The sequence below is a fragment of the Desmodus rotundus genome, chromosome 8 (genome assembly GCF_022682495.2).
Source record: "Desmodus rotundus isolate HL8 chromosome 8, HLdesRot8A.1, whole genome shotgun sequence".
In the NCBI taxonomy this organism is placed as follows: Eukaryota; Metazoa; Chordata; class Mammalia; order Chiroptera; family Phyllostomidae; genus Desmodus; species Desmodus rotundus.
Window position 1 is genome coordinate 1,326,016 of NC_071394.1, and position 19,350 is coordinate 1,345,365.

The following is a 19,350-nucleotide window of genomic DNA, read 5'->3' on the forward strand; positions in this document are numbered from 1 at the left end:
GAAAGTGCCTGCCCAGGCCAGCTCAGGAGCTAAGTTGTGATTGCAGAGGGCTGGGGAGATCAGCAAATCCTAGCAGGCTTCCTGGAGGAGGAGGTGCTTTAGTCGGACCACCAGTGCATCTCCCCTCCTCTGCTGGCCTGGCCGCCCTGGCCATATCCAGGCACCTCGGCCTGGGTGTTTGCTCCTCTGCAGTCCTGGGGTGGGTGCTGAGGCACAGGGACTGCCACCTGGGGGCTCACGGGTCAAGGGAGGGCCAGTATCCCTAAGTCCTTCCCTGCCTGTCCTGCAGGGCGAAGGCTGGGCTCTGGCCATATCTTCCGCCATGCGCTTCATGGGCTGTTGGTGCAGGGATCCTGCCTCTTGCATGTCCCATGTGTTTTCTCACCAGTGTGAGTGTGTAGATGACAGGCCCTTGTACTCCCAATGTCTTTTTGGAAGCCCTCGTGTTCCCTGCCTCCCCTGGGGTGGGTCCCCCCCCTTTACACCTGCGGCCACAGCCCTGCGTGCTGGCCTCACCTTTCCACGTTGGGCCGGCACAGTCTGTGTTTGTCTCCCACCACGGCTGAGTGCAGGGGCCTCTGTCTCGGTCGCCCTTGGGTCTGAGCCCCCTAGCCCGGCGTCTGGAGCCTGGTGGGCGCCCAGCAGGCTTTGGTGAGTGGCTGGACACAGAGCTGGCGAAGAGGATGTGGTGAGGCCTGCACCTGTGGCGAGGGGCCTCCTTACCACTCGGAAAGCTTGAGGCAGGGTGATGGGACTTCCTCTCTAGTTGCAGAGAAGAGACTCGGACTGTGACCAGGGTCCACTGAGCCATTAGTGATGAGAACCAGGTGCGTGCTGCTGGGTCCCGGGGACGGCCTTCCCCGTGCATGGGATCTGAGCCCAGCCGGTAGCAAGGCAATGTGGTCGGTTGCAGAGAGGGTGATGTTCTGGGTGTTCTGGGTGTGATGGCACTGGCTCACACTGCTGCCCAGGTGCTGGGCCCTGTCCTGAATGATTAGGGTCAGCAACTCAGACCACGTGAGCCCAGGGAGAGAGCCTGTTAGCACCGTATGACACCAGCAACTGAGGCTCAGAGGAGTGAGCTCGCCCAGATCCCCTAACCTCAATGCTCTGAGATGCCGTCTGCTCCTCCCCGGACGTTCGGAGGTGTCCCAGGTGGTTGGGCAGTCACTGCGCTGGCTGGTGTTGGGACACCTGACCAGGTGGCCAGGGCTTGGACTGTTCTGTCTCTCTTCCTGCGCACAGGCCTGCCTGGGGCTGCGGGGTTTGCGTTGGTCGTGTTATTTGCTACCAGTGGCATTTCCCGGGAGGCCAGTCAGTGGTGATTCATCACGTTCTCTCGAGGGAGCTCTGTGCAGCGCGGAGGATGGCCTCGCTGGTGCTCTGAATGTGGCCCCCCTGCTGGAGCGTCTGTTCCTGCCACACCGCCCAGTGCCGCCTGGCTCCTGAGTGTGTGCTGGGCCTGCGCTGGGGGGGGGGGGGGGGGGGTTAGTGAGGAGGCCAGAGAGGAAGGAGTGAGCAGTGAGCAGAACTGAGGGGGGATGGGGACGCTGCCTCAGGCCGGCACTGTGGAGTCTTGCAGGCATGTCTGCGCTCTGCCTGGAATGTCCTGGTCCCGTTTGGGTGTGCTGAGGCCGGCCAGGGGCTGCTAAGGCACTGGTCCCACTGCTCAGGTGAGGGGCTTTGGGGCTTGGAGAAGGGCCCCCCACACCCCAGGCTGGGGCTCCAAGGCCCTGCCGTAGCTGCCTCTGCGCCATCTGCGCCCTGCCCGCTCGAAGCTGCGTCACACCCAGCTGTGGCCACGGCCTGCACCGGTGAGCGCCCAGCGCCTGTTCTTCGAAGTGAGGGCCGTCGTGACAGCGCTGACCCAGAGTGGTTCCTGCTGTCACGCTTCCTGGTAGCCTTGCCCGTGCGGCCGGTGGAACTTTCCATAGGCAGGGTGCCATCTGGGCCTGAGTCCTGGAGGACAAGACTGCACTGACCCGCAGGCCAGCCAGGTGCCTCCCAGGTACCTGAGCCACGGAGCCGATGGTCAGGGTCCACCTCCGGGGGCTGGGGGTGGGCCTGGATCTGAGTGCCCTCACTGCCCACAGTCCATCGCTGCCATCAGAACCCGTCCCAGCGGTGGGATGGTCCCCGTCAGCCTGAGCCTGCCGGGGGCCAGGACGGCGTGCAGCAGGGCGAGGGCCATAGACACCGCCGGGACACAGCCCTTCCGGGCTGTGGGTGTGCCCGAGCCCGGTCAGGGCCCGCTGGGGTCTGAGCCAGTGTGGTGGGCCGCCGGCAGGGCGGCCTGCTGGGGTGGGTTCCCGTCCTGAAGCATGGCCTCTGTGACCAGGGGCCCCCCCAGAAGTGGAGCATTCTGCGAGAGTTTTCTGAGTTCAGGCCTGGCCCAGGGAGGCCCAGCACGGGTGTGGAACAGGTGGGGGCCCAGCAGGTGGTCCCGGCCTCATCAGGGACGCAGTTGTGTGCGTGTCATAGTGGGGTCACAGCTAGTGGCCCCCCACTGAGGGTGTGGCTTTGGGTGGGTTCAGGGGTCTGGCTGGATGTCTGGGGAAGGGCCCTGGGTGCTGGGTGCTGGTGAGGCCTGAGCTGAGCCTTGAAAACTGAGCTTTTGCCTGGGGGGTTGGGAAGGAGGCTGCTCCAGGCAGCCGGAGGCCAGAGAGAAGGCACAGGGTGCACGGCTCCCTGCAGGCGGGTCTGCCTGGCCCAGGCTGTGAGGGCCTCGGGAGGCGTGTGCGGCCTGGGCTTTGGTCCTGCGCAGGAAAGGGCCAGTCTGAGCAGCCTGAGGGCCACTTGAAGCATCCTGGAGACAGGGCTGCCAGCCCTGTAGCTCTGGGTTGGGAGTGGGGTCCGGGGCAGTGGCTGCAGTGCCGTAGAGCCCTCTGTGGAGTGGCCGCTGGCCGGGGCAGCTGGGTCTCTCTGGGGCCTGGGGCATGGCTGCTTGTTACCCGGCCACCCTGGGCCCCTGCCTATGGGGGAGCAGCTGTCCCCGGGGACTCAGGAGGGCAGAGCCAGGTGGGCAGCTCCGGCCCCACTCCCCTGCCTGTCTTTCACTGGGTCAAGGCAGGGCTGTCTCGTCTGTCTAGTTTGTGCCTCTGATGTCCCCTGAGGGAACGACGGGGCCCCAGCCCTGAGGTTCAGCTTCCTGGTACGGAAACAGTAAGGACCCCCAACCCAGCATCACAGCATCTTAGTCAGGGGGTCCTGCCTGATGTCCCTCATCATCACGTCCATGAGCCCTGGCCTTCCTGGTCCTGGCCGCCTGGGACGAGCTGGCAGCAGCAACACCGCAGAAGCAGGGACACTGCGGCCCCGGGCGTGGTGGACAGTGCTCACTGGCTGTGGGAGGACTGAGGTGCAGTGCTCCTTGCTGAGTGACCCTTCGGCCACCTCCCCGCCTCAGCTCCCACATGGGAGGCATGCCAGCTAGCTTCTGAGGTGGGTCAGCGGGAGCGCCGGGGAGCCGGCTGTCCGCACCGTCCCTGTAGTGTCACCGCAACAGTCCCCACGGTTCACTGGCCTCTAATGTCTGCCAGGCACCCACCAGGTTCCTCAGGCCAGGGCTGAGTGACTTCGCAGAGTCCCGGCCCACAGGGACCTGTCGGGATTTGAACCTAGGGCCTGGGCATTCCCGCTCTGCTGCTCCCCGGAGGACCAGCTCGGAGAGCTGCCGGCCAAGGTGCCTGTGAGTTCGAGGACATCCTCATGCTGAGGGAGGCTCAGTCCTGGACCCCTGTTCCTCGTTGGGCTGCCGTCTTCCAGAGAGCTTGGCCAGGGTGCAGGGCCTTTGGGTCCAGGTCTGGAAGTGTGACGTTTGTCACCAAGACAGGAGGGCAGCCCTGGTAAGGCTGGGCGACAGGTGGGTAGAAGGAGCCCACCTCGGGGCCATGCTGGCTCTCCTTGACTTGGGTGACGCGTCTGGTCACCAAGCATTCGCAGGGTTGGGGGCCAGGTGCCATGCTTGAGCCTGTCTGCCCTCCTGCCCCCGAGCTGGACCCTGGCTGTGGTCTGGGGTGTGCAGCTTGAGCCTACGCTGGCCAGGGAGCTAGACTCTGGGGGTGTGGGGTGGTGGTGAAGGCGGGGGTGGGAGGTCACCTGGGGAAGGTGGAGGGTGTCAAAGCTCTATGCACAGAACCCAAGCAGGCCAGAGCTGGCCAGAGGGAGGCGGGGCATGCCCACTGCCTGCGCCCAGCACCTTTGGCTGCCCTCCACTGGGTCCGCAATCCCTTCTAGCCAAGTACTTGGTGAGGGACGTCCTTTGAAAACCACTGGCGGCCTAGAATCAGCCTCTGCACATCACAACAGCCCAGCAGCCTCTTCCGGGGCCTGGCTGCCCTGGCGGTGGCGTGGCTCAGTGGCAGTGCTAATGAGGAGCTGGCTCCTTCCTGCAGGGCCGCCCGCCTGGCACCCACAGCCGAGGTGCTAATGAACTCGAGGCCTGCTGGGGGCGGTGGGGAGGGGGTCTGCTGCTGTAGTCAGGGAGGACTCTTCCCACTTCCCGCTTCTTGCGGGGGCGGCTCTGGGATCGCTGATGCTGCCTGTGCTCACGAAGCTGCCTCCTACACTGGGTGTTTGCAGCTCCTGGAGATTCGACCTGATTGTATTCCCAGCCCTTGGTTGACCTGTGGGACCTGTGTGTTGGCTGCCCTGGGTGCTGGCCCTCTGCCCCTGCCTGGAAGGCCCGGCACCCGCACTGGGCGAGGGGGCCCTGTGGAAGCCTGCTCCGCCTGCGGGGCTGTGGGGCCTGCGGGGTGGCACCCTGGCCGGCCTCTCCTGTCTGTGCTGGCCCTTCAGGAGTCAGGGCACTGGGAGGGCTGCAGACTGGTGTGGCCTCATGTGGCAGGTCCCTTGTTGCCTCGTGGTCGTCAGTGTCAGGCCCCCAAGTACTTCGCCCAAGTCACCTGTGTCTTTTCTGTCCCTGCAGCCCCGGGACAGGAAGAGCACACAGTTGGTCTCTGTAAACACTCGTGCAAGCTAGGGCTGTTCCTCAGCAGCAGCCCCGTCCGCTGGGCCTCTGAGGTGCGGGGGCTGCCTCCACATGCCCAGGTGGCCGGCAGGGCTGAGGGGCACTGACCGCAGCGGTGGGCTGGCCCTGAGCAGGCACTGCACACGGGTGGCAGCTGCTGCTCAGAGCAGAAGAAGACGGTGGCCCGGAGAGCCTGGTGACCTGCCTGGGCCTCACCACGGCCGGCCCGCCGCTCGCTGCTTCCCAGGTCCTGTTCAGAGAGCTGATGTGGCAGGCGCAGGGCAGGCGGGGCACAGGGGTGCTGCAGGGACCTCAGTGGGAATTCCGGTTATTTTTCATGTTGCCACTCACGGAATGAAGAGCCTTGTTCCTGTGCCGTTGGGTAGAGGGGATGCACCTGCACAGCGTGTGAGCGGCCTGGCCCCAGGCGTCCCTGTGCGGGATGTGGTCAGGCCCCGTCGGCTGGGCATGTGCTGGCTCTCCTTCCCTGTGGCCGAGTCCAGTGTCTTGGTGCCGTGAGGAGCCCTTTGTGTCTCCTTCTCTGCGCCTTTGTTCGTTTTTACAAACTGCGTCCTTGACCCTCTCCCGTGGATTATGGAAAGCAGCTCTTTTGTGTCGATGAATTCAGGTCATTTGCCTCCTACTTTGTCACTGTTACTGTTTTGCCATGTAGCAGCTTGGGTGGAGTCAAGTTCATCGACCTGTATCGGGTGGCTTTTGGATTTCTAGCCACAGTTAGCAAGAGCTCCTTTCCCCCAAGTTTAAAAAGAAATCCCATGTTCTCATGCAGCCTGCACTGTTCTACTTCTGAAGTTCGATCCGCCCGGCTTCTGTCCCCGTGCCTGGGTGAGGTGTGCATCTGGCCTCCCCATCTCCCAGGCGTCTGACCCCCGGCCAACCTGAGCCAAGATGAGAGTGTGCTGCTCTTCCCCTCTGGCGGCCCGGCTTCGTTCCCTTGTGCCCTCCGCAGCCACGGGCGGTCGGGGTTTTAGAGCGCGCCCTTTATTGTGAGGGAGGCACTTAGCCCGGGAGCTGCCTCTCAACACGGGAAGTGCTCTGCGTGGGTGTTCACGTGGGTGGCCCATTGCACAGCAGGCCCTTGGAATTCATTCATCTGAGCACCCCCCTCCCCGCCCCCGCTGCTACCTTGCTGCTCTGTGGCTCATGCCCTGGACTGTGTGGATGCCTCGTGTGAGCCGGCGCTTGGCGCCGGTTCTCGCTCTGCGGCGGCAGGCTGAGCTCCCGGAAGCCCTGTCCTTGAGGCCTGCGTGGCCTCAGAACTCCCTCTCTGTGCGGCCGGGGACAATCCCATGGCGGCGCTGCATCTCCTTGTCCGCTGTCAGACGGATGCTCAGCTTGTTCCGGTGCCGCGGCTGCTGCGAGCATGGGGCCGCAGTGTCCCTTTGAAACCCTGATGTCCATTCTGCTGGACAGACGCTCGGAAGTGGGGGGCTGGGTCACACGGGGGAGGCCTGGTTTTCAGTACTGAGGAGCCTCTGCGCTGCCCCCGCAGCCGGGCCAGTCTGCATCCCCACCCACAGCTCCCGGCCTGGAGGACCACATGTGAGCTGCTGGCCTCCTCGGTTGAGACCAGTGTCCTCAGACTGTCCCGTGGAGGCTGGCTGCCAGCTCAGATGGTAAACGTGGCCTCGGGGCAACCAGAGGCCTGCCTGGCCTTCTTCCCCTTGTGGTTTGGTTTCTTCTGACCTTAGTCTGTTCGTTTTTGTGGTCTCTGCCCTTCGTGATGCTTTCTCTCTGCCCCGGAAAGTCTCTTCTGCCTTGTACGCTTTTCCTGCCCAGGAGTCTCACTGTGGTCCTAGCTCCGCCCCAAGCCTGGCCGACCTGCTGCGGCCCCACCCCCACCCAGGTCTGCAGCTCAGCAGTGTGGGGAGGAAGGGTGTCGTGCGCAGGGTCAGCCCTGATGACCACCTGCTCTCTGAGCCCTGCCACTGCCGCACTGTCCCCTCACCACCCGTGGACATCACTGTACTCCCACCTGGGAGGGTTCTGCCCTGTTGCTGTGGCTCTGGGAACCCTTAGCTGTGCTCGGAGGGCTGCAGATTCCATCCACTTTCTACTTTCTCTACATAGGAAATGGGAGCTTCTAAATTTATTGTTTGGTTATTTTTTGGGGTCATCCTCGTCATCCCAAGGTGCTTTTTAGAAGGAAATAGGAAAAACTGTGAGCAGACGTTGATACTTGAAGTCAGCTTCCTCACGCTCAGTAAACTCCAGGAGCTGTGAGAATGAAGCAGAGGGTTCTGGGGTTGGAAGGGCTGTTGTGGTGAGTGCGCACAGTAGGACTTAACACATAGGCACTTAGTGGGCGCTCCTTCAGACCCCTGCTCCCTCCTGTGGGGACAGAGGGGCCACCAGCCCTGGCAGGGTTGGCACCTGGCCAGGTGGCAGGGGGACCCCAGAGGCACTGAGGGGGGCGCAGGCAGAGCTTGCCTGGCGGCTCAGGGCTGTGGTGCTCAGCACCATGGACAGCTCCAAGGCTGCTGCAGGGTTGGGGGTGCCTGTCCTGGGAAGCTCCTCCGTCCTCTAGGACCTTGTCCTCTGCAGGCCTCTGGGGTGAGTGCCTGGGTGCATGGGGCTCCCCTGGTGCATCAGCCACTGGCCTGGCTTCGAGCTTGGCGCCCGTGGAGGGCAGGCGGTCAGGGAGGGATGTGGGGAGTTGCTGTGGGTTGGGGTAGGTGACTCCTCAGCTGGGGCTGCTCTGTGGGGGCTGGTCTGCACAGTCCCCCTGGAGGCTGGGCAGATGGGGCTGTGGCTCCCCAGCTCAGATGCAGCCCCATCCCTGTCTTGTGATTCAGGCACCGTCTTCTTGCCCCTCAGCTGTGCCTTGCAGGAGAGCGCCGTGCTGAGGAGCAGGCAGCCTGGCGGTGGGCAGAGCCGGGCCAGAATCGGCTTCCTTGGCTTCCTGGTGGGGAGCACGCAGCATGGGGTGGGGGGAGAAGGGCGTGTGGCCGGTGCCCTGTCCTGACTGCTGCTCTGTGGCGTGCTCTGAGCCCTGCCCTCCAGGGCCTGGGTGCGCATTGGCATTCTGCCCGGTGTGGAGTTCCAGTGGCTGTGACAGCGTTCTGACACGTGTCATGCAACCCACAGCCAGGCCACCTCCGCTGTGGTGCACACCGGCACGTGTGTGAGTGGGGCCAGGCGTGCGGCCTGCGTGTGGGCGGGGAGGCAGGTGTGGCTCGTGAGGGGGTGGTGGCCCAAGCATGGGTGCGGGTACAGGCCAGAGCTCTGTGACTCAGGGACTCCCTGCCAGGTGCACCTCTGGGAGGTGAGGGTGGGGCCCAGGTCCCTGTGAGGGAGGCTGGCCCAGCCTGCCACCGACTCCCCCACTGAGGAGAGAAGGAAGCTCATCTCTCTGGATTGGTGGCTGGTGCTCGTCCCTGCAGTGTGCCCTGCCCCTCAGAGGCCCCCGACCCAGCTGGTGGCTCTCGGAGGCAGCATGCTGTGGGAAGAAGGTGCTCCAGCGGCTGTCCCCCAGGGCCACCCTCTGGCCATCTGCAGGGGCTGCTTTGGCCTAATGCCTGGGTCCCCCTTCTCCCCATGGGCCTCAGGATCCTGGGCAAGTCTTGTCCCCATATCTCCATGTGGGGCCTGGCCCAGGCCCTGCTGCGGCTGCCTGCAGCCATTTCTTCATAAAGGGTGGTGGACTTTCTGCTGCGGTGTCTGTGGGGGGGTTCCAGCACATTCTTCACCTGCGCTGGGGCTCGGGACCCCATTGCACTCTCGGCAGAGGGTGCAGCGAGCGGTCCTGTGGGCCTCCTGGCTCACACACCTGCTCAGACTCCCTCCTTCCGAGACCCTGGAGGGGACCTGGGAAGTGGGGAGGGACTTTGTTAAGGCCACAGGGCTGGTCAGGGGCAGAATGGGCACTCAGAGCTGGTGTCGGCTGCAGCCTCCTGACTCCCTGACGCCATCCTGTAAAGAGCAAGCCGGTCACAGCTTCTGGCCTGCTCCTCCCTGGGGAGGGGAGGCAGAGAGAGGCTGTGGGGTCTCGGTCTACTCGCCACCCCCCTTCTCCACGCTCACAGAAGTTCTTAGTCGGTGCCTGGCCTGGGCTGGCGGGGCATGAGCGGCACCCCTGGCGTCGGGGCCCTGTGTGCGGGGCGCAGTAGAAGTAGGCACCTGCTTTCGGGAGGCCGCCCTGCCGTGACCCCTCACGGCCTGGCGGCAGGTGACTTCACTCTTTCACTGAGAAGGACTCAATGTGCTTGTTCAGGGGTCGGGGCTCTGAGACACCCTACTGTGTGTGCGGTGACAGACTGGATGGCGGACCTGCCTGGGGGCTGACCGTGCAGACCGGCTGCGTCCAGGCCCGTCCGGAAAGTCCCGCAGAGCAGGAGTGTTGGTGCCCGCCCAGGTCCTGTCCTGCCGCCAAGTGGCCACCCCGTCCTCTGCCAGCCCACCCCCCTTTCCTGGGCAGGAGCATCTTGGGCAGGGACTCAGAGCTAGTGGAGGGCAGGCCCACCGCTGTCCACTCTGCGGCGGTGCTCTGCCCCCACAGGCACAGGGCAGCTGCCGCCCGTCCAGCGTGGGCCAGGCCCCTCAAGGGCAGCCTCGGCCACTGGAGGCAGATGTCCACGGTGGGTGCCCTCGAGCCCTGTGAGGTATTCGAAGCACCCAGAATGGGCCTGTGGCCCCCTGGGTCAAGGGGGGAGGAGCTCATGGTGTTTGGGGACTTTCCCTATGCTGGGTCCCTCAGGCTCTGTCCAGTGTGGATTGGTCCAGCTGCAGCAACCTGGCGGGGTGAGCTGCCAGGACCACCCTGGGGGACACCCCCCGAGGACAGGGTTCCGGTGGGCCTGGGCTTGGCCTCGCTTCGCTATCCAGCCTTGCTGGGATGTGATGACCTTCATCCAGGGTTTCCAAGGTGCTACCCCAAGGTCACATTCCTGTGGCTGAAGCATTTTGGCGGCTGTGTGGGTAGCTGACAGTGGAGGGAACTCTGGGTCTCCACGGCCTCTGTCTACCATCCAGCTGGAGGAATTCTGAGCAACTGACTCACTGTGTCGCACCCTGGGGAGTTGGGCGCCGGGCAGGCAGCACGGCCTGGAATCGCGTGGGCAGGCCTGGGCCTCACTGTGGTCCCCCTCCCCCTCCCTGGGAGCCGAGCTGCCCAGGGCTTCCTGTCTCCCTGCAACCTCCCAGGCCTCGCCTCAAGTCACTCTCCTATTCCCTGAAGGATGGGGGCCTAGGGCCAGAGCCTGCTCCCCGCCCCCCCTGCCCTGTGCCCTGTCCTAGCCTCGACACTGGCCCTGGAGCCCAGCCTGGGCCCGCATCCGGTGCTCCTCCTCCTGGGGCCTGGGGGCCTTGTCCTGGGGGAGGGCTTCCCTGGCACCCGCACTTCCTCTGCCTCCCCAGACAGGGCCTGGGCGTCACAGCACAGGCTCTTCCTTCAGGCTGCGGGGGTGGCGCCCTGGGAAGAGCTGGGCGCCAGCCTGAGGCGGGAGGCCGGAGGAGGCGGGCAGCCCCAGTGGGCAGCCTCGGAAGCTGCTCAGTAGGTTTCCTTGGGAGCAGACACTGTCCCTGTGACCGTGGTCCGGCAACCTGGGGCCATGTGGGGCCATTCTGGGCACCGCTACCCATCAGCATCCGCCTGACCCTCTGGCCTGGCCCTGCCGTGGCTGCCGCCTGCCCAGCTGCCAGCACTCCTTTGTCCAGCTGCCCCTCCCTCTTCCTCGCCTGGCTCTGCTGTGGCCCCACCAGCCCCTGCCAGGGGACTGCGTGGGTGAGGAGTGAGGGCGTCCCCTGGCTGCGGGCAGATGAGCTGACGGCCGGGTGGAGGCAGGGGCACAGCCCAGGCACAGGGTGCGGGGAGCCTGGGGTCTGGTTGGCAGCCGAGTGCCCCAGGTGGTCTCCTGGCAGTCCGGGACGGGCCCAGGGACTCCAGTGTGGCCGGCCAGGTGGGGCACTGGGCAGCAGGAGGGGGCATGTGCAGGGTTTCCCGTCCCGGTAGCGCCCTCTGCCGGGCTGCGTAGGCCCAGAGACGGGGTCCGCACTTCAGGCCCAGCAGAGCGAGATGGCAGGTCAGAGGGGTGGTGTGCTGGGACCCTGCCTGGCCCACCCTCGGACGTGGCTGTGCGTCATCTGTCGCTCGCCTGCTCTGCCTTTGCCTCTCTGTCCCTCCCAGCTGCCCTGCCTACGGCCAGGCACACTGGGCTTCTTGGACTGGATGGGTCCCTGGTTTTGCCCACCCAGCTTCTGTCACTCCCTCCACCTGGCCCTGGCCTCTCCTTTGCCCCTGCTGCCCCTCCTGTCTTCCTGGGGCTGCCCCTGGCCCTCTGCTGTCAGACCTGGCTGGCCACCTCTGGGGGCTCCCACGGCACCCACAGGTTTCTGCAAGCTCCTGTCGGAACCCTTGTCCCATGTCTTCCGGCTGACTCCTGATAATGTGCAGGTCCCCGGGGCCAGGGCTGGGCCGGGCCCATCTCGTCTACATTGGCCATAGCCTGGCGCACAGTGGGTGTGCGGGCTGTGTCTGTGGAATTGGGCCCAGTCTGCCTGGGTCCCTGCCCCTGCTGGGGGTCCACCTGACCCCAGGGCAACGCTGGTAGCTCTCCGGGGCAGCCCTTCTGAGAGTTGAGGGTGCTGCTGGGTCCTGACGGGGATGTTGCCTGCTTGAGGAGACACCTGTCACTGCCACTCGGCTTCCATATGGCTCTTTCCCGATGGTGGCTTCCCTGGAGTTTACAAATGACCTGTCACTATTTAAAATTACACATGCAACAAGTCCAGAAAAGAGAGTAAATGAGTTCTACGTGATTAATCAAGAAGAAGCGGTCATTCTTTGCTGCCCCGAGTCAGTACATGCCTCACGCACTCACATACACAGCCACACATGTCACCTACATGCCTCTGACGTGCACGTGTGCTCTTGCTGCAGTCACCCCACACAGGTACAGGTGGTGACACCTTTGGGGGGCGTGGCTTCCCGTCACAGCCCTGTGCCCTGCCAGGAGCGGAGCCGCAGAGAGGACCAGCTGCTGCTTCCTTTCCTGCCTGCCCGCTTCCCTGGAGCTTGCCTGCGTCATCTCTGCATGCGCCGCCCACAGCCCTTCTCTGGCACCGTCTTACCTCCTTCACGTCGAGGGCCTGTCGTCTCACCTTCTTTAGCAGGTGTCTCTAGAACCTTCTGCTGGCCCTGCTCTGCCAGTTGCCCTCCTGGCCTGGGCAGAGCCTCTGCCCTGGTCCTTCACCTGCCCCCTTCCTTCAGGCGGTTGTGCCTGCTGAGTCCTTCAGGGGCCCTCCGGGGGCGCGTCCAGAGTGCTGTCCTGGGAGAGATGCTGAGGGGACTGTTCTGTGTTGCGGCCCTGCCCACAGCCCCCTGCTCAGTGGAGCTGGTTCCTCGGGCGCTGTCCACATCTGCGGGTCCTGAAGTTGTGTAGGCCTGAGGCTGGGTCGAGCCCGCCACCGGCCTGCCCACGGCCGTGTGTTTTCCGGCTCCCAGTGTCCAGGGTGTCCAGTGCTGGGTGTCCCCTCGAATCCCGTTGCTGGATGCAGGGGCCTGGCTGAGCCTGGGTGTCAATGCCGTTCCCTCTCTCTGCTTCCTGGGGCATGTCACCCGCCACCTTCGCACGGGGCTCTGCACTCCTGCCCTGAGGGTTAGTTCCTCAGTGGTTAGTTCTCTGTGGAGACCCCATCAGACTCTCCGCGTGGGTGCTCTCTGAGTGGCCCTGGGGGTCCCCAAGCCCCTCCCTCTGCCAGATCCCCACAGTGTGGCCCATTCTCCTCTGAGGCTCCGCCCTGGACCTGCGCGTGGGAGGCAGGGCTGAGAACGCAGCCCGTCTGCTCAGCCCGCCTAGAGGCTCGCCAGCTGGGAGACACTCGCAATTCTCCTTGTGTGGCTGGTGTGGGGAAATGGAGGTCTGTTTCAAGGAGAGGCATTGCTTCTGTTAACAGGTAACGGGCTCACGTGGCTATTTTTTAAATGGCTAAGTGTTTTTACAAACTTCACTGGGGTGCTCGATGAGTCCTCACCGGGGACTCAGGCATCGGGGTCCTGGCCCAGACGGCCGGGCGGCATGGGCCATGTGGGGGGCAGAGTGGGCCGGGGCCTCTCCTCACCTTAGTGCCGCTGCCTCGGACCTCCTGTGGGGGTGTTGTGGGGGGCTGGGCGGTCGCTGCGAAGCTCTGGGAGCCCAGCCTGGCCTGCGCAGAGCTCCGCCAGCCCCGCCGAGGTGGCCAGCATGTGGCAGATCAGACCGGCACCGAGAAGGCCTCCTGCACATGAGGTCACGGGCCTGGGGTCCCTGTGGCGAGGCCACAGGCACCCCGGGAACACTGGTGGCACAGCCCTCCACCACCCGAGCTGCCACTCCCAGGAGTGCAGACTCGCGGGCACGGCCTGGCAGCAAGCTCAGGGCCTGGCCTGTCTGTCCCTCGGCTCTGAGTGCTGGTGCACGTCCACTCCCTTCTCACAGCAGCCCTGAGAGGCCGGCCTCCTGTCCCCCGCATTCATAGAGAGGACCGAGGCCCAGGGAGGGCCAGTGCTGGCCCAGTCTGTGCAGGTTGTACCCCACCCGTGCCCTCTGGGCTGAGGTGTGGCATGGGCCGGCCAGGCGAGGAGGCGGCAGAGTCGGGCTCGGGCCGCTGGGCGTGCACCCGGGGCCTGAGCACTAACACCCCCCCCCCCCCCGGTTTATGTGTCCCTGCAGCTCCACGGGAAGGTGGCCCTGCCCTGCGTGAGAAGATGTCCTACGGATCCATCACTGGCAGTGGCAGGCTGGGGAGCCGCGGCCCTTTCGGGGGCCCCTCAAGACAAGGCTACCAGCCACTTGGTAATGACAGTGGGTGTGGGTGGGGGGCGGGGGACAGCAGCGGGCAGGTCTCTGCTGTGAATGGTGCTGCCTGTGACCAGGGGTGGTGCTGGCCCTGGCTGGGGCGGGCTGTGGTGCTGGGCCCAGTCAGCCCTTTCCTTCCTGGTTGGGCTGGCCTGGGATCTGGCTTCAGGGGACCATACGGTTTGCTTTATCCTGTGGCCGACTGTGCTCGAGTCACCAATGTGCGTGGCTCTCAGGAGGAGCAGGTCACAAGGACAGAAGTGTCCCCTCCCTTTCACTGCTCCATGCGTTGGTGATGTGAGTGCACCGTGGCGTCTGTCCCTGGTCCACCTGTGCGGGCGGTCACGGTCATCTGCTGGGACTTTCTCGCTGGGCCTTGCTGAAGGCCTGTGGGCGCCGCAGCCCAGCCGGCAGTTGGCGGGGAAGTGTGCCCAGCACGCGCCCTCCCCTCCTGCCCATGTCAGTGCCACGGGTGGCGGCGTGGGCACGGGACCGTCTCTCCTGGTTAAAACTCCCGCAGCTGGTGGGGGACGGACCCGCGTTTGCTGTTGGTGAGGCATGGGGCCTCGCCTAGTCAGCTCTGCGGCTCCCTGAGTTCGTCTGGTTCTCCGTGACTTGCCAGGTCCCCCTTGTGTCCGGTGGTGAGGGCCGTGTCCGGCGGGCTGTACGCGTCTCCCCCGTGGGCTCCCTCTGCTGAGGGCGCCTGCTGGGGACAGAGGCTCTGGAGGCACTGCCGACGGGACCAGTCGTTGCTGCGTGGCACACGGTTCTCTGTCCCAGTGCGGGACGGTTCTTTCCGCGTTGGCCTTCAGTGTGTTTCCTGGGGGAGAGACCCTTTGCAGACGGCCGAGCTCCAACCGACTGCGCCCACGGGCCCCACGAGAGCTGCACGGCCGGCACCTCAAGCCACACTCCCCGGTTCTCCTTCGTCTTTGCGGCGTCTCCCGCCAGTTTGAGTCTTGAGGAAGGCAGGGGTCTGCTGCAGAGCATGGTGGGCTTTGTCCAGGGCCCGTGTGTCCTGCTGGCTGGCTGGGCACTCCCTCTGGCAGGGACACGCAGGATGTCCGGCTTTACCATCCGCGCCTCGGTGTCGCTTGTGGGTAAGGAACGGTTTGTTCTCTGCTTTTCCATGGCTTCCACCGTCACTCCTGACCCTTGGTGCTGCACGGCGGGCCCTCCCTTCCTTGCAGAGTGGGTTTTGGGAAGAACTGGCCCCCGAAGAGCTCTTTTCTGTGAGGGAAGAGTATTGGCGGGCAGTGAATTTCTCTAGTTATCAAAAGGGTCGGGCTCTCTCCTTCCTCTGGGGATTCCTCTGTCACTTCGTGTGGTTCCTGACGCTAGTCTGTCCGTGTCAGTGCTCACGTCAGTCCTTGAGCTCAGGCTCTGCAGGGCAGCCCTGGCGTGGGTGTGATGTGGGGCGGGGCTCGTGGGGCGGCCAGGTGGCAGTGCTGTGGTTCTGGCCCCAAATGGGCTGCCGCCCCGCGGGGGGGCTGCACGGGCGGTCTGGGGGGTGGTGGGAGGGGGGCGGCTGCCATCTTCCCGCCCTGTTCATTTCCCTCTTTCGTTTTGTAATCAGTGCCTGCAGAGGCACGGCCGTTTCGTAGTCTTTCCAACACCGACTTTGGCCTTCCCTGACTCCCCTGTTCTGTGTGTTTGAAGTTTGGTTTCCGCTCGTGGTTTTATTCTCCTCCTCCTTTGTTTGAGTTGAGCTGCTTTCTTTTCTAACACCAAAGTTGGGTGTTTACCTCATTCACGTTTAGCTTTTATCCTTTCCTAGTGACAGTATTTAAGATTATAAAAAAGTCAAGTTGACTGTCAAACATTTGAAAGTTACCTAGTGTTTTTATTAACGATCAGTTGCAAATACTTTATTTTCATTTTGATTTCTTGACCCAGGATTCATTTACAATTGTATCCAACATATTCAAACACGTCAGTTTTCAAGTCGCCTTTTCGAGGGGTCTCCGGCTGCACCGCGCTCTCGGAAGAACGTCTGCATGGTCCCACTTTACCACGGTGGGTGCGGTGGGGCCGCTGCAGGATGTTGGGTGTGGCCCTGGTCCCCTGCGCTCCTCCCTGTGGGGTGACCCGGGAGGCTCCCGGGAGGCCGGGGCGGGGATAGGAGGGGCCCTCACGGTGCAGGCACAGCTGCCGTCACCTGCGTGCATGCGACCCAGGTGGCTGCGCAGAGCCAGGGGTGGGCTTCTCATACTAAAAATTCTCACACATGCAACAGGAGGCCAGGTGGCAGGTTGCTCACATGTAAATAACCCCTAAGTGGGAGGAAACCCCCAGATCTCACAGAGACGGGCCAGGGCTGAGGGAGACAGGATGCGTGGGGGTCTCGTGGCATCTGGGGTCCAGCCCGGCTGCCCCCTGCATGTGCAGAAGCCACCGGGGTGGTGATGGAGGTGCTGGCTGTGGCGTGGTCTACGGGAGAGAATTCAGAGATGCTGCCGCCACCCCGGGGACTGCCCAGTGGTTGCCATGGAGATGGGAGGGGTGGCTGTTGTGGGATCAGCAGTGAGGCAGTGCTGGGCCACCTCTGTGCGCGTCTGCGAGGTGACAGGCCTGGGCATCCGATGCCGCGCTCGCCCCTGGGTTCTGTGGCTCTCAGAACTGTCTGCGGAGCAGCACCCTCTCGGCTCATGCGCACTGTTCTTGTGACCAGCGATGGTCTCTGGGCGCCTCCCCCACAGCCCCAGGGTCACGCGGTTCCAGAGAGCGGATCCGGTGGGCACCTCCTCACGTGTGTGGGGACTGTGTGGAGCAACTAGGGCCCGGATTTCTGGTGACCGGATGCTGGTGTGGCGAGGCTGTCGGGCAGCGGTGTGGGCTGCCAGCCCGCGCCGTGGCCTCCCTGCCTCCACAGGAGAGCTCCTTGGGGCCCTGAGAACAGGGTGCCCGTCACCCCTGTGCTGCTGGGCCTCCTTGCCCACTGTCATCGGGCCAATAGCCCCCGGGCTGGGGTTCAGGCTAGGAAGTGTCTGCCTTTGGGGCACTGGCCTGGCGTGTGGGGAGGAGGCCCTTCTGGAAGGCTCCCCAGTGAGCCCTGCAGAAGAAGTAGGGGAGCTACAGGGCCTGCCCTCTGGGGGACGGGCCCTTGCCGGGGCGAGGGGTGGATGCTCAGACCTGCGGAGATGTGTGGGTGGGCGTGGGGCCTCATCCTGGGTGCTCTCACCTCCTGGGACTGCCCGGGGCTGTGTCTGCCTCCCCTGAGACCCGGGGCAGCTCTTGCTTGGGACCCGGAAACCGCTCAGGCCTGTTCTCTGTGGTGTGGGAACTGCCGCCCCCAGATAAGCTAGTCCGGTCCCTGCCCTTCCTGTCCGCCCCGGGCCGGGGCCTGGCCGGCGTGCAGGCTCTCGGGAGCCCGGGGGCCTGGAGGCAGGAGGGGGGACAACATGGCCTCTGTGCCCTCCGCCCCCGTGGGCCCCCTGGGGGCCTTCGGCAGTCCTGTCCCTGTCACGCTGGGCTGCAGTGTCTCCCAGAGGGCTCAGTGCGGGGTGGCCCGGGAGCCCCCGCCAGCGGGTGTGGGCAGGAGGGTTTGCACGGCAGCCGGCCGGCCCTCGCCTCCTGGGCACTTTTCCGGAGACCGGCCTCCTCTAGAGAGCCCCGGGAGAGCAGACCCCAGGACGTCCTGGCCGCTGCCGCGACTCCCTGTGCTGCGACCGAAAGGCCTCTTGGCTCCAGAGATGCTGGAACGACGCACTTCATTGAGTTGCAGCAAGTTTCAGCAACACGTATCCAGGCAATGTTGTGGAATAAATGACCGTTATCAAAGAGAAAACTGAGTCCCGCCGGCGGCCCAGCCCTGCCCCTGGGGCCTGTCGGGGGCTGGGGCGGTGGGGCAAGGCGACACAGGCGCCCCTGCCCCCAACAGGCGCCCCTCACTCCACAGCGGGTGTCGGGAGGCACGGGTTTTTGTTTCCATTTTCACTTCCGACGCGGCACTGAACTATGTTTTTAAAAACCAGAGCAGAGGGACCCGCCCGTGCGTGGGTGTCCCAGTGACTTCAGATTGCCGTGTGTTCGCAAAGCATCACTCTCCGTTTTCACATTCGTTTGTCGCAGACAAGTGGCATCTGTCTCAGGCAGCCTGGCCTGTGGGCTGCACCTGCGCACCCTGCTCTAAGGGGTCTTGTCCTGCCGTGGAGTCACCTTTCAGAAGGGCCTATAATGCAGAGAAGCACTCAGAATGTCTAACACTTTGAATTCCCTGCTGTCTTCCAGCGAGAAGGGGCATTCTGGAGGGTGCGGCAGTCAGGGAGGGCTTTCTGGAGGAGGTGGGCCCGAGTGGCGCTTCTGCATGTGGCTGTTTGGAGGACACGAGGTGCCTGCTGTTCTGCATGGGGGCCTTGCCCCACCGGCAGCACCCTGAGCCGCTCTGGGCGGGCTGGGCGGAACTGTGGCTGCCGCTTGTGGAGTGTGCCAGATGTTGGACAGAGTACGGAATCCGCCACTGCCCCTGCTCTTTGCCAGAGAGCAGCCTGTGGGACTCCTGTGTGGGCAAGGATGGGGAAGGTGACCTGGGGCTGGCGGGCATGTCCAAAGGCCTGAGGACCAGGAAGCAAGGTATTTCCACTGGGAGGCTGGGTCTGGGGTCCCAGGGAAGGCCACCGGAGTCACAGAGTGGTGAGGAGGGAGGGTCTGTGGGAGAGGCGGCAGCAGCCCAGGCTCAGGCCTGGGTGCCTGGGAGAAGCTGGGCACAGTCCCGCCAGTCTCCCCACACCCAGCGGCCTCCCTTCCCCCACAGACTGCGACTATCGGGGTGGGGCCAGGCTGGTGCTGGGAGGGGGTCTCCCCACTCTCAGGGCCCCCGGGGCTCCAGGCCTTGGACCTGCTCACATGGCCCCTTCACTCCAGAGCCTGGGTTCTCCTTGCAGAGGGGGCTGGCGCGGGACGGCGGGGTCCTCGGAGCGGCTTCAGGAGGAGAGGGGCGATGTCTGAGGCTGGGCCCTCGCCACCTGCCCGTCCCCTGCTCCCAGGGCCCAGCTCATGCTGCTGGGCGGGAAGGCAGGTGCCGGCGGTGCCCTGATGGGTCCCTGCCAGGGCTTGTGGGCTGTCACTGGGGAGGGCCGTCCCCAGGTCAGCAGTGTCTTAGGGGCAGCCTTGGCCCTGGCCCTGGGGACAGCTGCCCGCCTGGCTTGCTCCTTTGCCCCTGATGGGGGCTCTGGGTGCAGGGGGGCCTGGGCATCCTTTTCTGGAGATGGATGCTGGCTCGGAAGTGAGGTGGCTTGCCAATAGCACCCAGCCAGGCAGCCGCCAGCTAGAACTTGGACCCAGGCCTGCCTGTGGACACCCAGCCGGGAGGGACGGTGACCACTGGCTGGTGGCCAGGAGCGGGCAGCAGTATCCTGGATCTGAAGGCGAAGAGGAGGAACCTTGGAGCTGCTGCCCTCCACCTCATGGCCTGCTTTTGGTGCCTTTCCAGGGCCCGGCACTGTCCCTGAAGGCTGAGGGACACCGGCACCCCCCTTGCCGGCCACTGCTGCCCCAAGGAAGGACTTGGCTGCTGGGGCCCAGGGCTGGATGGCAGGGCCCAGCACCTCCCAGGACAAGAAGAGGAAGCCCAGCTTCTGCCTGCAG

General features: G+C 64.6%; 1 long non-coding RNA gene across 1 annotated transcript; it reads left to right on the forward strand.

Moving 5' to 3' along the window:
* The first annotated feature begins 14,404 nt into the window (after window positions 1-14,404).
* LOC139441114 (uncharacterized) lies at window positions 14,405-19,307 on the forward strand. Its single transcript, XR_011651521.1, has 3 exons — window positions 14,405-14,864; window positions 15,661-15,780; window positions 19,196-19,307. It is a non-coding gene; the product is annotated as an uncharacterized lncRNA (long non-coding RNA).
* Window positions 19,308-19,350: the final 43 nt, after the last annotated feature.